Consider the following 18,356-nt stretch of genomic DNA (forward strand, 5'->3'; position numbering starts at 1 on the left):
CATGCTTTTCTCGCTCTGAAAAGCATTTTGCACGCATAAAAACTGGAAAAGTGAATAACTCAGTCACTTTCAATGCAAACGTGTAACTGAGCTTAAATAGGGTTATTTATGCCATCGCGCACCATTTGGAAGTGGAGAGCGTTGGTTTTGAGCATAATTCACGTGTTAGGGTCAAAAACACATTGTGGGTCAAAACATGCTTTTCTCGCTCTGAAAAGCATTTTGCACGCATGAAAACTGGAAAAGTTGATAACTCAGTCACTTTCAATGTAAACGTGTAACTGAGCTTAAATAGGGTTATTTATGCCATCGCGCACCATTTGGAAGTGGAGAGCATTAGTTTTGAGCATAATTCACGTGTTAGGGTCAAAAACACATTGTGGGTCAAAACATGCTTTTCTCGCTCTGAAAAGCATTTTGCACGCATGAAAACTGGAAAAGTTGATAACTCAGTCACTTTCAATGCAAACGTGTAACTGAGCTTAAATAGGGTTATTTATGCCATCGCGCACCATTTGGAAGTGGAGAGCGTTGGTTTTGAGCATAATTCACGTGTTAGGGTCAAAAACATATTGTGGGTCAAAACATGCTTTTCTCGCTCTGAAAAGCATTTTGCACGCATGAAAACTGGAAAAGTGAATAACTCAGTCCCTTTCAATGCAAACGTGTAACTGAGCTTAAATAGGGTTATTTATGCCATCGCGCACCATTTGGAAGTGGAGAGCGTTGGTTTTGAGCATAATTCACGTGTTAGGGTCAAAAACACATTGTGGGTCAAAACATGCTTTTCTCGCTCTGAAAAGCATTTTGCACGCATAAAAACTGGAAAAGTGAATAACTCAGTCACTTTCAATGCAAACGTGTAACTGAGCTTAAATAGGGTTATTTATGCCATTGCGCACCATTTGGAAGTGGAGAGCATTGGTTTTGAGCACAATTCACGTGTCAGGGTCAAAACCCCATTTGTGGTCAAAAAGTGATTGTCTCGCTCTGAAAAGCATTTTGCACGCATAAAAACTGGAAAAGTGAATAACTCAGTCACTTTCAATGCAAACGTGTAACTGAGCTTAAATAGGGTTATTTATGCCATCGCGCACCATTTGGAAGTGGAGAGCGTTGGTTTTGAGCATAATTCACGTGTTAGGGTCAAAAACACATTGTGGGTCAAAACATGCTTTTCTCGCTCTGAAAAGCATTTTGCACGCATAAAAACTGGAAAAGTGAATAACTCAGTCACTTTCAATGCAAACGTGTAACTGAGCTTAAATAGGGTTATTTATGCCATCGCCTACCATTTGGAAGTGGAGAGCGTTGGTTTTGAGCATAATTCACGTGTTAGGGTCAAAAACACATTGTGGGTCAAAACATGCTTTTCTCGCTCTGAAAAGCATTTTGCACGCATGAAAACTGGAAAAGTTGATAACTCAGTCCCTTTCAATGCAAACGTGTAACTGAGCTTAAATAGGGTTATTTATGCCATCGCGCACCATTTGGAAGTGGAGAGCGTTGGTTTTGAGCATAATTCACGTGTTAGGGTCAAAAACACATTGTGGGTCAAAACATGCTTTTCTCGCTCTGAAAAGCATTTTGCACGCATAAAAACTGGAAAAGTGAATAACTCAGTCACTTTCAATGCAAACGTGTAACTGAGCTTAAATAGGGTTATTTATGCCATCGCGCACCATTTGGAAGTGGAGAGCGTTGGTTTTGAGCATAATTCACGTGTTAGGGTCAAAAACACATTGTGGGTCAAAACATGCTTTTCTCGCTCTGAAAAGCATTTTGCACGCATGAAAACTGGAAAAGTTGATAACTCAGTCACTTTCAATGCAAACGTGTAACTGATTTTAAATAGGGGTATTAATGCCATTGCGCACCATTTGGAAGTGGAGAGCATTGGTTTTGAGCACAATTCACGTGTCAGGGTCAAAAACACATTGTGGGTCAAAACATGCTTTTCTCGCTCTGAAAAGCATTTTGCACGCATAAAAACTGGAAAAGTGAATAACTCAGTCACTTTCAATGCAAACGTGTAACTGAGCTTAAATAGGGTTATTTATGCCATCGCGCACCATTTGGAAGTGGAGAGCGTTGGTTTTGAGCATAATTCACGTGTTAGGGTCAAAAACACATTGTGGGTCAAAACATGCTTTTCTCGCTCTGAAAAGCATTTTGCACGCATGAAAACTGGAAAAGTTGATAACTCAGTCCCTTTCAATGCAAACGTGTAACTGAGCTTAAATAGGGTTATTTATGCCATTGCGCACCATTTGGAAGTGGAGAGCATTGGTTTTGAGCACAATTCACGTGTCAGGGTCAAAAACACATTTTTGGTCAAAAAGTGATTCTCTCGCTCTGAAAAGCATTTTGCACGCATAAAAACTGGAAAAGTGAATAACTCAATGCAAACGTGTAACTGAGCTTAAATAGGGTTATTTATGCCATCGCGCACCATTTGGAAGTGGAGAGCATTAGTTTTGAGCATAATTCACGTGTTAGGGTCAAAAACACATTGTGGGTCAAAACATGCTTTTCTCGCTCTGAAAAGCATTTTGCACGCATAAAAACTGGAAAAGTGAATAACTCAGTCACTTTCAATGCAAACGTGTAACTGAGCTTAAATAGGGTTATTTATGCCATCGCGCACCATTTGGAAGTGGAGAGCGTTGGTTTTGAGCATAATTCACGTGTTAGGGTCAAAAACACATTGTGGGTCAAAACATGCTTTTCTCGCTCTGAAAAGCATTTTGCACGCATGAAAACTGGAAAAGTTGATAACTCAGTCACTTTCAATGCAAACGTGTAACTGAGCTTAAATAGGGTTATTTATGCCATCGCGCACCATTTGGAAGTGGAGAGCGTTGGTTTTGAGCATAATTCACGTGTTAGGGTCAAAAACATATTGTGGGTCAAAACATGCTTTTCTCGCTCTGAAAAGCATTTTGCACGCATGAAAACTGGAAAAGTGAATAACTCAGTCCCTTTCAATGCAAACGTGTAACTGAGCTTAAATAGGGTTATTTATGCCATCGCGCACCATTTGGAAGTGGAGAGCGTTGGTTTTGAGCATAATTCACGTGTTAGGGTCAAAAACACATTGTGGGTCAAAACATGCTTTTCTCGCTCTGAAAAGCATTTTGCACGCATAAAAACTGGAAAAGTGAATAACTCAGTCACTTTCAATGCAAACGTGTAACTGAGCTTAAATAGGGTTATTTATGCCATCGCGCACCATTTGGAAGTGGAGAGCGTTGGTTTTGAGCATAATTCACGTGTTAGGGTCAAAAACACATTGTGGGTCAAAACATGCTTTTCTCGCTCTGAAAAGCATTTTGCACGCATGAAAACTGGAAAAGTTGATAACTCAGTCACTTTCAATGTAAACGTGTAACTGAGCTTAAATAGGGTTATTTATGCCATCGCGCACCATTTGGAAGTGGAGAGCATTAGTTTTGAGCATAATTCACGTGTTAGGGTCAAAAACACATTGTGGTTCAAAACATGCTTTTCTCGCTCTGAAAAGCATTTTGCACGCATAAAAACTGGAAAAGTGAATAACTCAGTCACTTTCAATGCAAACGTGTAACTGAGCTCAAATAGGGTTACTCATGCCATCGTGCACCATTTGGAAGTGGAGAGCATTAGTTTTGAGCACAATTCACGTGTCAGGGTCAAAAACACATTTTTGGTCAAAAAGTGATTCTCTCGCTCTGAAAAGCATTTTGCACGCATAAAAACTGGAAAAGTGAATAACTCAGTCACTTTCAATGCAAACGTGTAACTGAGCTTAAATAGGGTTATTTATGCCATCGCGCACCATTTGGAAGTGGAGAGCGTTGGTTTTGAGCATAATTCACGTGTTAGGGTCAAAAACACATTGTGGGTCAAAACATGCTTTTCTCGCTCTGAAAAGCATTTTGCACGCATAAAAACTGGAAAAGTTGATAACTCAGTCCCTTTCAATGCAAACGTGTAACTGAGCTTAAATAGGGTTATTTATGCCATCGCGCACCATTTGGAAGTGGAGAGCATTAGTTTTGAGCATAATTCACGTGTTAGGGTCAAAAACACATTGTGGGTCAATACATGCTTTTCTCGCTCTGAAAAGCATTTTGCACGCATAAAAACTGGAAAGTTGATAACTCAGTCCCTTTCAATGCAAACGTGTAACTGAGCTTAAATAGGGTTATTTATGCCATCGCGCACCATTTGGAAGTGGAGAGCATTAGTTTTGAGCATAATTCACGTGTTAGGGTCATAAACACATTGTGGGTCAAAACATGCTTTTCTCGCTCTGAAAAGCATTTTGCACGCATAAAAACTGGAAAAGTGAATAACTCAGTCACTTTCAATGCAAACGTGTAACTGAGGTTAAATAGGGTTATTTATGCCATTGCGCACCATTTGGAAGTGGAGAGCATTGGTTTTGAGCACAATTCACGTGTCAGGGTCAAAAACACATTTTTGGTCAAAAAGTGATTCTCTCGCTCTGAAAAGCATTTTGCACGCATAAAAACTGGAAAAGTGAATAACTTTAACTGGAAAAGTGAATAATTACACGTTTCAATGCAAACGTGTAACTGAGCTTAAATAGGGTTATTTATGCCATCGCGCAACATTTGGAAGTGGAGAGCGTTGGTTTTGAGCATAATTCACGTGTTAGGGTCAAAAACACATTGTGGGTCAAAACATGCTTTTCTCGCTCTGAAAAGCATTTTGCACGCATAAAAACTGGAAAAGTGAATAACTCAGTCACTTCCAATGCAAACGTGTAACTGAGCTTAAATAGGGTTATTTATGCCATTGCGCAACATTTGGAAGTGGAGAGCGTTGGTTTTGAGCATAATTCACGTGTTAGGGTCAAAAACACATTGTGGGTCAAAACATGCTTCTCTCGCTCTGAAAAGCATTTTGCACGCATAAAAACTGGAAAAGTTGATAACTCAGTCCCTTTCAATGCAAACGTGTAACTGAGCTTAAATAGGGTTATTTATGCCATCGCGCACCATTTGGAAGTGGAGAGCATTAGTTTTGAGCATAATTCACGTGTTAGGGTCAAAAACACATTGTGGGTCAAAACATGCTTTTCTCGCTCTGAAAAGCATTTTGCACGCATTAAAAACTGGAAAAGTTGATAACTCAGTCCCTTTCAATGCAAACGTGTAACTGAGCTTAAATAGGGTTATTTATGCCATCGCGCACCATTTGGAAGTGGAGAGCGTTGGTTTTGAGCATAATTCACGTGTTAGGGTCAAAAACACATTGTGGGTCAAAACATGCTTTTCTCGCTCTGAATAGCATTTTGCACGCATAAAAACTGGAAAAGTGAATAACTCAGTCACTTTCAATGCAAACGTGTAACTGAGCTTAAATAGGGTTATTTATGCCATCGCGCACCATTTGGAAGTGGAGAGCGTTGGTTTTGAGCATAATTCACGTGTTAGGGTCAAAAACACATTGTGGGTCAAAACATGCTTTTCTCGCTCTGAAAAGCATTTTGCACGCATGAAAACTGGAAAAGTTGATAACTCAGTCACTTTCAATGTAAACGTGTAACTGAGCTTAAATAGGGTTATTTATGCCATCGCGCACCATTTGGAAGTGGAGAGCATTAGTTTTGAGCATAATTCACGTGTTAGGGTCAAAAACACATTGTGGGTCAAAACATGCTTTTCTCGCTCTGAAAAGCATTTTGCACGCATGAAAACTGGAAAAGTTGATAACTCAGTCACTTTCAATGTAAACGTGTAACTGAGCTTAAATAGGGTTATTTATGCCATCGCGCACCATTTGGAAGTGGAGAGCATTAGTTTTGAGCACAATTCACGTGTCAGGGTCAAAAACACATTTTTGGTCAAAAAGTGATTCTCTCGCTCTGAAAAGCATTTTGCACGCATAAAAACTGGAAAAGTGAATAACTCAGTCACTTTCAATGCAAACGTGTAACTGAGCTTAAATAGGGTTATTTATGCCATCGCGCACCATTTGGAAGTGGAGAGCGTTGGTTTTGAGCATAATTCACGTGTTAGGGTCAAAAACACATTGTGGGTCAAAACATGCTTTTCTCGCTCTGAAAAGCATTTTGCACGCATAAAAACTGGAAAAGTTGATAACTCAGTCCCTTTCAATGCAAACGTGTAACTGAGCTTAAATAGGGTTATTTATGCCATCGCGCACCATTTGGAAGTGGAGAGCATTAGTTTTGAGCATAATTCACGTGTTAGGGTCAAAAACACATTGTGGGTCAATACATGCTTTTCTCGCTCTGAAAAGCATTTTGCACGCATAAAAACTGGAAAAGTTGATAACTCAGTCCCTTTCAATGCAAACGTGTAACTGAGCTTAAATAGGGTTATTTATGCCATCGCGCACCATTTGGAAGTGGAGAGCATTAGTTTTGAGCATAATTCACGTGTTAGGGTCATAAACACATTGTGGGTCAAAACATGCTTTTCTCGCTCTGAAAAGCATTTTGCACGCATAAAAACTGGAAAAGTGAATAACTCAGTCACTTTCAATGCAAACGTGTAACTGAGGTTAAATAGGGTTATTTATGCCATTGCGCACCATTTGGAAGTGGAGAGCATTGGTTTTGAGCACAATTCACGTGTCAGGGTCAAAAACACATTTTTGGTCAAAAAGTGATTCTCTCGCTCTGAAAAGCATTTTGCACGCATAAAAACTGGAAAAGTGAATAACTTTAACTGGAAAAGTGAATAATTACACGTTTCAATGCAAACGTGTAACTGAGCTTAAATAGGGTTATTTATGCCATCGCGCAACATTTGGAAGTGGAGAGCGTTGGTTTTGAGCATAATTCACGTGTTAGGGTCAAAAACACATTGTGGGTCAAAACATGCTTTTCTCGCTCTGAAAAGCATTTTGCACGCATAAAAACTGGAAAAGTGAATAACTCAGTCACTTCCAATGCAAACGTGTAACTGAGCTTAAATAGGGTTATTTATGCCATTGCGCAACATTTGGAAGTGGAGAGCGTTGGTTTTGAGCATAATTCACGTGTTAGGGTCAAAAACACATTGTGGGTCAAAACATGCTTCTCTCGCTCTGAAAAGCATTTTGCACGCATAAAAACTGGAAAAGTTGATAACTCAGTCCCTTTCAATGCAAACGTGTAACTGAGCTTAAATAGGGTTATTTATGCCATCGCGCACCATTTGGAAGTGGAGAGCATTAGTTTTGAGCATAATTCACGTGTTAGGGTCAAAAACACATTGTGGGTCAAAACATGCTTTTCTCGCTCTGAAAAGCATTTTGCACGCATAAAAACTGGAAAAGTGAATAACTCAGTCACTTTCAATGCAAACGTGTAACTGAGCTTAAATAGGGTTATTTATGCCATCGAGCACCATTTGGAAGTGGAGAGCGTTGGTTTTGAGCATAATTCACGTGTTAGGGTCAAAAACACATTGTGGGTCAAAACATGCTTTTCTCGCTCTGAAAAGCATTTTGCACGCATTAAAAACTGGAAAAGTTGATAACTCAGTCCCTTTCAATGCAAACGTGTAACTGAGCTTAAATAGGGTTATTTATGCCATCGCGCACCATTTGGAAGTGGAGAGCATTAGTTTTGAGCATAATTCACGTGTTAGGGTCAAAAACACATTGTGGGTCAAAACATGCTTTTCTCGCTCTGAAAAGCATTTTGCACGCATAAAAACTGGAAAAGTGAATAACTCAGTCACTTTCAATGCAAACGTGTAACTGAGCTTAAATAGGGTTATTCATGCCATCGTGCACCATTTGGAAGTGGAGAGCATTAGTTTTGAGCACAATTCACGTGTCAGGGTCAAAAACACATTTTTGGTCAAAAAGTGATTCTCTCGCTCTGAAAAGCATTTTGCACGCATAAAAACTGGAAAAGTGAATAACTCAGTCACTTTCAATGCAAACGTGTAACTGAGCTTAAATAGGGTTATTTATGCCATCGCGCACCATTTGGAAGTGGAGAGCATTAGTTTTGAGCATAATTCACGTGTTAGGGTCAAAAACACATTGTGGGTCAAAACATGCTTTTCTCGCTCTGAAAAGCATTTTGCACGCATAAAAACTGGAAAAGTGAATAACTCAGTCACTTTCAATGCAAACGTGTAACTGAGCTCAAATAGGGTTACTCATGCCATCGTGCACCATTTGGAAGTGGAGAGCATTAGTTTTGAGCACAATTCACGTGTCAGGGTCAAAAACACATTTTTGGTCAAAAAGTGATTCTCTCGCTCTGAAAAGCATTTTGCACGCATAAAAACTGGAAAAGTGAATAACTCAGTCACTTTCAATGCAAACGTGTAACTGAGCTTAAATAGGGTTATTTATGCCATCGCGCACCATTTGGAAGTGGAGAGCGTTGGTTTTGAGCATAATTCACGTGTTAGGGTCAAAAACACATTGTGGGTCAAAACATGCTTTTCTCGCTCTGAAAAGCATTTTGCACGCATAAAAACTGGAAAAGTTGATAACTCAGTCCCTTTCAATGCAAACGTGTAACTGAGCTTAAATAGGGTTATTTATGCCATTGCGCACCATTTGGAAGTGGAGAGCATTAGTTTTGAGCATAATTCACGTGTTAGGGTCAAAAACACATTGTGGGTCAAAACATGCTTTTCTCGCTCTGAAAAGCATTTTGCACGCATAAAAACTGGAAAAGTTGATAACTCAGTCCCTTTCAATGCAAACGTGTAACTGAGCTTAAATAGGGTTATTTATGCCATCGCGCACCATTTGGAAGTGGAGAGCATTAGTTTTGAGCATAATTCACGTGTTAGGGTCATAAACACATTGTGGGTCAAAACATGCTTTTCTCGCTCTGAAAAGCATTTTGCACGCATAAAAACTGGAAAAGTGAATAACTCAGTCACTTTCAATGCAAACGTGTAACTGAGGTTAAATAGGGTTATTTATGCCATTGCGCACCATTTGGAAGTGGAGAGCATTGGTTTTGAGCACAATTCACGTGTCAGGGTCAAAAACACATTTTTGGTCAAAAAGTGATTCTCTCGCTCTGAAAAGCATTTTGCACGCATGAAAACTGGAAAAGTGAATAACTTTAACTGGAAAAGTGAATAATTACACGTTTCAATGCAAACGTGTAACTGAGCTTAAATAGGGTTATTTATGCCATCGCGCAACATTTGGAAGTGGAGAGCGTTGGTTTTGAGCATAATTCACGTGTTAGGGTCAAAAACACATTGTGGGTCAAAACATGCTTTTCTCGCTCTGAAAAGCATTTTGCACGCATAAAAACTGGAAAAGTGAATAACTCAGTCACTTCCAATGCAAACGTGTAACTGAGCTTAAATAGGGTTATTTATGCCATTGCGCAACATTTGGAAGTGGAGAGCGTTGGTTTTGAGCATAATTCACGTGTTAGGGTCAAAAACACATTGTGGGTCAAAACATGCTTCTCTCGCTCTGAAAAGCATTTTGCACGCATAAAAACTGGAAAAGTTGATAACTCAGTCCCTTTCAATGCAAACGTGTAACTGAGCTTAAATAGGGTTATTTATGCCATCGCGCACCATTTGGAAGTGGAGAGCATTAGTTTTGAGCATAATTCACGTGTTAGGGTCAAAAACACATTGTGGGTCAAAACATGCTTTTCTCGCTCTGAAAAGCATTTTGCACGCATAAAAACTGGAAAAGTGAATAACTCAGTCACTTTCAATGCAAACGTGTAACTGAGCTTAAATAGGGTTATTTATGCCATCGCGCACCATTTGGAAGTGGAGAGCGTTGGTTTTGAGCATAATTCACGTGTTAGGGTCAAAAACACATTGTGGGTCAAAACATGCTTTTCTCGCTCTGAAAAGCATTTTGCACGCATTAAAAACTGGAAAAGTTGATAACTCAGTCCCTTTCAATGCAAACGTGTAACTGAGCTTAAATAGGGTTATTTATGCCATCGCGCACCATTTGGAAGTGGAGAGCATTAGTTTTGAGCATAATTCACGTGTTAGGGTCAAAAACACATTGTGGGTCAAAACATGCTTTTCTCGCTCTGAAAAGCATTTTGCACGCATAAAAACTGGAAAAGTGAATAACTCAGTCACTTTCAATGCAAACGTGTAACTGAGCTTAAATAGGGTTATTCATGCCATCGTGCACCATTTGGAAGTGGAGAGCATTAGTTTTGAGCACAATTCACGTGTCAGGGTCAAAAACACATTTTTGGTCAAAAAGTGATTCTCTCGCTCTGAAAAGCATTTTGCACGCATAAAAACTGGAAAAGTGAATAACTCAGTCACTTTCAATGCAAACGTGTAACTGAGCTTAAATAGGGTTATTTATGCCATCGCGCACCATTTGGAAGTGGAGAGCGTTGGTTTTGAGCATAATTCACGTGTTAGGGTCAAAAACACATTGTGGGTCAAAACATGCTTTTCTCGCTCTGAAAAGCATTTTGCACGCATAAAAACTGGAAAAGTTGATAACTCAGTCCCTTTAATGCAAACGTGTAACTGAGCTTAAATAGGGTTATTTATGCCATCGCGCACCATTTGGAAGTGGAGAGCATTAGTTTTGAGCACAATTCACGTGTCAGGGTCAAAAACACATTTTTGGTCAAAAAGTGATTCTCTCGCTCTGAAAAGCATTTTGCACGCATAAAAACTGGAAAAGTGAATAACTTTAACTGGAAAAGTGAATAATTACACGTTTCAATGCAAACGTGTAACTGAGCTTAAATAGGGTTATTTATGCCATCGCGCAACATTTGGAAGTGGAGAGCGTTGGTTTTGAGCATAATTCACGTGTTAGGGTCAAAAACACATTGTGGGTCAAAACATGCTTTTCTCGCTCTGAAAAGCATTTTGCACGCATAAAAACTGGAAAAATGAATAACTCAGTCACTTTCAATGCAAACGTGTAACTGAGCTTAAATAGGATTATTTATGCCATCGCGCACCATTTGGAAGTGGAGAGCATTAGTTTTGAGCACAATTCACGTGTCAGGGTCAAAAACACATTTTTGGTCAAAAAGTGATTCTCTCGCTCTGAAAAGCATTTTGCACGCATAAAAACTGGAAAAGTGAATAAATCAGTCACTTTCAATGCAAACGTGTAACTGAGCTTAAATAGGGTTATTTATGCCATCGCGCACCATTTGGAAGTGGAGAGCATTAGTTTTGAGCATAATTCACGTGTTAGGGTCATAAACACATTGTGGGTCAAAACATGCTTTTCTCGCTCTGAAAAGCATTTTGCACGCATAAAAACTGGAAAAGTGAATAACTCAGTCACTTTCAATGCAAACGTGTAACTGAGGTTAAATAGGGTTATTTATGCCATTGCGCACCATTTGGAAGTGGAGAGCATTGGTTTTGAGCACAATTCACGTGTCAGGGTCAAAAACACATTTTTGGTCAAAAAGTGATTCTCTCGCTCTGAAAAGCATTTTGCACGCATAAAAACTGGAAAAGTGAATAACTTTAACTGGAAAAGTGAATAATTACACGTTTCAATGCAAACGTGTAACTGAGCTTAAATAGGGTTATTTATGCCATCGCGCAACATTTGGAAGTGGAGAGCGTTGGTTTTGAGTATAATTCACGTGTTAGGGTCAAAAACACATTGTGGGTCAAAACATGCTTTTCTCGCTCTGAAAAGCATTTTGCACGCATAAAAACTGGAAAAGTGAATAACTCAGTCACTTCCAATGCAAACGTGTAACTGAGCTTAAATAGGGTTATTTATGCCATTGCGCAATATTTGGAAGTGGAGAGCGTTGGTTTTGAGCATAATTCACGTGTTAGGGTCAAAAACACATTGTGGGTCAAAACATGCTTCTCTCGCTCTGAAAAGCATTTTGCACGCATAAAAACTGGAAAAGTTGATAACTCAGTCCCTTTCAATGCAAACGTGTAACTGAGCTTAAATAGGGTTATTTATGCCATCGCGCACCATTTGGAAGTGGAGAGCATTAGTTTTGAGCATAATTCACGTGTTAGGGTCAAAAACACATTGTGGGTCAAAACATGCTTCTCTCGCTCTGAAAAGCATTTTGCACGCATAAAAACTGGAAAAGTTGATAACTCAGTCCCTTTCAATGCAAACGTGTAACTGAGCTTAAATAGGGTTATTTATGCCATCGCGCTCCATTTGGAAGTGGAGAGCGTTGGTTTTGAGCATAATTCACGTGTTAGGGTCAAAAACACATTGTGGGTCAAAACATGCTTTTCTCGCTCTGAAAAGCATTTTGCACGCATAAAAACTGGAAAAGTGAATAACTCAGTCACTTTCAATGCAAACGTGTAACTGAGCTCAAATAGGGTTACTCATGCCATCGTGCACCATTTGGAAGTGGAGAGCATTAGTTTTGAGCACAATTCACGTGTCAGGGTCAAAAACACATTTTTGGTCAAAAAGTGATTCTCTCGCTCTGAAAAGCATTTTGCACGCATAAAAACTGGAAAAGTGAATAACTTTAACTGGAAAAGTGAATAATTACACGTTTCAATGCAAACGTGTAACTGAGCTTAAATAGGGTTATTTATGCCATCGCGCAACATTTGGAAGTGGAGAGCGTTGGTTTTGAGCATAATTCACGTGTTAGGGTCAAAAACACATTGTGGGTCAAAACATGCTTTTCTCGCTCTGAAAAGCATTTTGCACGCATAAAAACTGGAAAAATGAATAACTCAGTCACTTTCAATGCAAACGTGTAACTGAGCTTAAATAGGATTATGTATGCCATCGCGCACCATTTGGAAGTGGAGAGCATTAGTTTTGAGCACAATTCACGTGTCAGGGTCAAAAACACATTTTTGGTCAAAAAGTGATTCTCTCGCTCTGAAAAGCATTTTGCACGCATAAAAACTGGAAAAGTGAATAAATCAGTCACTTTCAATGCAAACGTGTAACTGAGCTTAAATAGGGTTATTTATGCCATCGCGCACCATTTGGAAGTGGAGAGCATTAGTTTTGAGCATAATTCACGTGTTAGGGTCATAAACACATTGTGGGTCAAAACATGCTTTTCTCGCTCTGAAAAGCATTTTGCACGCATAAAAACTGGAAAAGTGAATAACTCAGTCACTTTCAATGCAAACGTGTAACTGAGGTTAAATAGGGTTATTTATGCCATTGCGCACCATTTGGAAGTGGAGAGCATTGGTTTTGAGCACAATTCACGTGTCAGGGTCAAAAACACATTTTTGGTCAAAAAGTGATTCTCTCGCTCTGAAAAGCATTTTGCACGCATAAAAACTGGAAAAGTGAATAACTTTAACTGGAAAAGTGAATAATTACACGTTTCAATGCAAACGTGTAACTGAGCTTAAATAGGGTTATTTATGCCATCGCGCAACATTTGGAAGTGGAGAGCGTTGGTTTTGAGTATAATTCACGTGTTAGGGTCAAAAACACATTGTGGGTCAAAACATGCTTTTCTCGCTCTGAAAAGCATTTTGCACGCATAAAAACTGGAAAAGTGAATAACTCAGTCACTTCCAATGCAAACGTGTAACTGAGCTTAAATAGGGTTATTTATGCCATTGCGCAATATTTGGAAGTGGAGAGCGTTGGTTTTGAGCATAATTCACGTGTTAGGGTCAAAAACACATTTTTGGTCAAAAAGTGATTCTCTCGCTCTGAAAAGCATTTTGCACGCATAAAAACTGGAAAAGTGAATAAATCAGTCACTTTCAATGCAAACGTGTAACTGAGCTTAAATAGGGTTATTTATGCCATCGCGCACCATTTGGAAGTGGAGAGCATTAGTTTTGAGCATAATTCACGTGTTAGGGTCATAAACACATTGTGGGTCAAAACATGCTTTTCTCGCTCTGAAAAGCATTTTGCACGCATAAAAACTGGAAAAGTGAATAACTCAGTCACTTTCAATGCAAACGTGTAACTGAGGTTAAATAGGGTTATTTATGCCATTGCGCACCATTTGGAAGTGGAGAGCATTGGTTTTGAGCACAATTCACGTGTCAGGGTCAAAAACACATTTTTGGTCAAAAAGTGATTCTCTCGCTCTGAAAAGCATTTTGCACGCATAAAAACTGGAAAAGTGAATAACTTTAACTGGAAAAGTGAATAATTACACGTTTCAATGCAAACGTGTAACTGAGCTTAAATAGGGTTATTTATGCCATCGCGCAACATTTGGAAGTGGAGAGCGTTGGTTTTGAGTATAATTCACGTGTTAGGGTCAAAAACACATTGTGGGTCAAAACATGCTTTTCTCGCTCTGAAAAGCATTTTGCACGCATAAAAACTGGAAAAGTGAATAACTCAGTCACTTCCAATGCAAACGTGTAACTGAGCTTAAATAGGGTTATTTATGCCATTGCGCAATATTTGGAAGTGGAGAGCGTTGGTTTTGAGCATAATTCACGTGTTAGGGTCAAAAACACATTGTGGGTCAAAACATGCTTCTCTCGCTCTGAAAAGCATTTTGCACGCATAAAAACTGGAAAAGTTGATAACTCAGTCCCTTTCAATGCAAACGTGTAACTGAGCTTAAATAGGGTTATTTATGCCATCGCGCACCATTTGGAAGTGGAGAGCATTAGTTTTGAGCATAATTCACGTGTTAGGGTCAAAAACACATTGTGGGTCAAAACATGCTTCTCTCGCTCTGAAAAGCATTTTGCACGCATAAAAACTGGAAAAGTTGATAACTCAGTCCCTTTCAATGCAAACGTGTAACTGAGCTTAAATAGGGTTATTTATGCCATCGCGCTCCATTTGGAAGTGGAGAGCGTTGGTTTTGAGCATAATTCACGTGTTAGGGTCAAAAACACATTGTGGGTCAAAACATGCTTTTCTCGCTCTGAAAAGCATTTTGCACGCATAAAAACTGGAAAAGTGAATAACTCAGTCACTTTCAATGCAAACGTGTAACTGAGCTCAAATAGGGTTACTCATGCCATCGTGCACCATTTGGAAGTGGAGAGCATTAGTTTTGAGCACAATTCACGTGTCAGGGTCAAAAACACATTTTTGGTCAAAAAGTGATTCTCTCGCTCTGAAAAGCATTTTGCACGCATAAAAACTGGAAAAGTGAATAACTCAGTCACTTTCAATGCAAATGTGTAACTGAGCTTAAATAGGGTTATTTATGCCATCGCGCACCATTTGGAAGTGGAGAGCGTTGGTTTTGAGCATAATTCACGTGTTAGGGTCAAAAACACATTGTGGGTCAAAACATGCTTCTCTCGCTCTGAAAAGCATTTTGCACGCATAAAAACTGGAAAAGTGAATAACTCAGTCACTTTCAATGCAAACGTGTAACTGAGCTTAAATAGGGTTATTTATGCCATCGCGCACCATTTGGAAGTGGAGAGCGTTGGTTTTGAGCATAATTCACGTGTTAGGGTCAAAAACACATTGTGGGTCAAAACATGCTTTTCTCGCTCTGAAAAGCATTTTGCATGCATTAAAAACTGGAAAAGTTGATAACTCAGTCCCTTTCAATGCAAACGTGTAACTGAGCTCAAATAGGGTTATTTATGCCATCGCGCACCATTTGGAAGTGGAGAGCATTAGTTTTGAGCATAATTCACGTGTTAGGGTCAAAAACACATTGTGGGTCAAAACATGCTTTTCTCGCTCTGAAAAGCATTTTGCACGCATAAAAACTGGAAAAGTGAATAACTCAGTCACTTTCAATGCAAACGTGTAACTGAGCTTAAATAGGGTTATTCATGCCATCGTGCACCATTTGGAAGTGGAGAGCATTAGTTTTGAGCACAATTCACGTGTCAGGGTCAAAAACACATTTTTGGTCAAAAAGTGATTCTCTCGCTCTGAAAAGCATTTTGCACGCATAAAAACTGGAAAAGTGAATAACTCAGTCACTTTCAATGCAAACGTGTAACTGAGCTTAAATAGGGTTATTTATGCCATCGCGCACCATTTGGAAGTGGAGAGCGTTGGTTTTGAGCATAATTCACGTGTTAGGGTCAAAAACACATTGTGGGTCAAAACATGCTTTTCTCGCTCTGAAAAGCATTTTGCACGCATAAAAACTGGAAAAGTTGATAACTCAGTCCCTTTCAATGCAAACGTGTAACTGAGCTTAAATAGGGTTATTTATGCCATCGCGCACCATTTGGAAGTGGAGAGCATTAGTTTTGAGCATAATTCACGTGTTAGGGTCAAAAACACATTGTGGGTCAAAACATGCTTTTTTCCTCTTTCATGAACCTTTTGTGTGGGGAGGGTCTGAAACTGTATAAGAAACCACGTCAACTTGTAATCAGGACTCACTCTGCTAGAGAGGATTCTAATGTATGCATGCATTAAAACTTAGGACATTTGCTTTCCAATGTATTGTGTGCTTTATTGCAGTGGGAATCTCATCTGGCCTAGACGCAATCTCTGTTAAAGGGGAATTGCCACGACAATTTGGGGGCTCGTCCGGGATACCTAACCTGAAGATTCTACAACCTATAGCTCCAGGTCAACCGTGCACGGCTGAGGACGGGTTCCTCAGAGCTCTACCTTACCACCGGGAGACTGTAACCAGCTACCGGGGTGAGAAGAGGGCGCCTGTTGAGATTAGATTGGGGATTCTTCAGTACGGTATCCTTACGGAAAAAGAGGTCGGAACAGGTGAGATCACAATACATTGATGCGCAACAGTAACGTAACTCTGTTGCAGGACAAATCCGTTCCGGGAGTATAACGGTAACGGAATTCCGATTATACGAACAATATATATGCGAATGATAATTTACCTAAATTTATCAAGGGGGCTATATATGAACGGTATACGTTGCGGTAACGTATCTGAACGAAGGCCTTAACGTTCAAGTTACTCTGTTAGGAGCGGTATAGTAGCCCGGCTCTGTGTGTATATGCGTAACAGTAAAGTACCACTGTTATAAGAAGGTTTTCCGAAAGGTATATATACGTAACATAGGAGGTAACCAAAGAAAATAACAAAAAACAAAAAAAAATAGAAGGTAACAAGTAACATAATAACTAATAGTGTGTACGGATCTAGAAATGGGTAATAAATCGGGAAAAACAGAAATAACGGGGCCTGCAAAAGTAATGTTGGAGAAACATGGTGAAATGGCACTGGAGGGTTTAAAACATTGGCATAAAATGGGATTTCCTGAAATGGGGAGTTTTTAGTTCAAAACGGTTAAAAGAGTTAGAGGGCAGGTATGTTGAATTCAGAAAAGAAAAAAGAAAGGTGTAAAAACATGTTGGTATGCATTTCATTTGTGGGTAAGAAAGGGCCAGGATAGAAAAAAAAAATTCAGCTAGGGACAGAGAGTGTAGAGAGTGTAGGGATTTTTAATCAATGTCATCCGAGATGTAGACCAGGACCTGGACTGCACCGGCGGACCGCGTGCGAACCCCCCTCCACCTCCAGCATATGCCGTCGCCCAAGCCGCTGCTCCACCAGCCAACCTGTATCCTGACCTCGCATCAAAGGAAGTTCCTGCCGACGGGTCAACGGGGGTTACCACTCGTAACAAAGGCCAAGCGCGATGATCAACTCATCGGCTTACAGACACACCAGCCAAGCGAGAACCCGTCGCCAGCCGCCTAAAGAACCAGGAATGGCGCTCTCCCCGTCTCCCCGATACGGGGGCGAGGAGGATGGACTGTTATCGGAAGTCCTGAACCCCCAGGATGGCAGCCTGGCATACGTTTTCCGTGCATGGAGACCCAGTGACATTACAAGTTAAGACTCCATAAGGAGAAAACCGCACCGCCGCCTTCCTAAATGCGTTGAACGACGAGATATCAGGAATCCTAGAGAGACACTGCATTGGTTGGCGTACCGCCAGACTTTCATTGATTGTAAGTCACGCCACCCACGCAGAAAACTTCTTGAAGAATAAAGAAAGGAACAATGGCCTGCACGGCCATTGTTCGACTGTGGATTATCCAAAAGGCGGAGGTGGGGGAGGACATTCGTATTGACGGGACGCTGGAGCAGGCCAGGTCCAAGGAGGAGGTATGAGCACCATAACACAAACAACACAAACACCCAAAATGGTAGGCTTAACGTCAACGCGCACACAAGCACCACATCCAGATGATTGTATGGTTCTCACCAGCCTTACGCGACCTGATCAGCTCCCACAGACAAGCATTGTTGTAAGTGGAAAAACCACAACATTCCTGGTTGATTCAGGGGCAACACATTCGGTGTTGTCCTCCAAGGAGTGGAAATATATAACAGAATTGAGTGATCGCGTTGTACGTTTGGTTGGAGCGGGTGGCCAACGCGGTCCCGCTCCCTGTACAAGATGGCGATACAAACTCAAACATTCGTTCCTTTTGTCAGACCAATGTCCGACAAACCTGTTGGGTAGAAATTTAATGTGTCGCTTGGGGCTGAGTGTCATTTGCACCGACATGGGCCTCACGGT

The 18,356-nt window shown here is 40.3% G+C and overlaps 1 pseudogene across 1 annotated transcript; it reads left to right on the plus strand.

Annotated features, from left to right (window-relative positions):
• The first annotated feature begins 16,971 nt into the window (after positions 1-16,971).
• LOC311401033 lies at positions 16,972-17,666 on the plus strand (annotated as a pseudogene). Its single transcript has one exon. The product of its transcript is annotated as an uncharacterized misc_RNA (transcript).
• Positions 17,667-18,356: the final 690 nt, after the last annotated feature.

The sequence above is a fragment of the Micromesistius poutassou genome (genome assembly GCF_964030765.1).
Source record: "Micromesistius poutassou genome assembly, chromosome: 1".
In the NCBI taxonomy this organism is placed as follows: domain Eukaryota; kingdom Metazoa; phylum Chordata; class Actinopteri; order Gadiformes; family Gadidae; genus Micromesistius; species Micromesistius poutassou.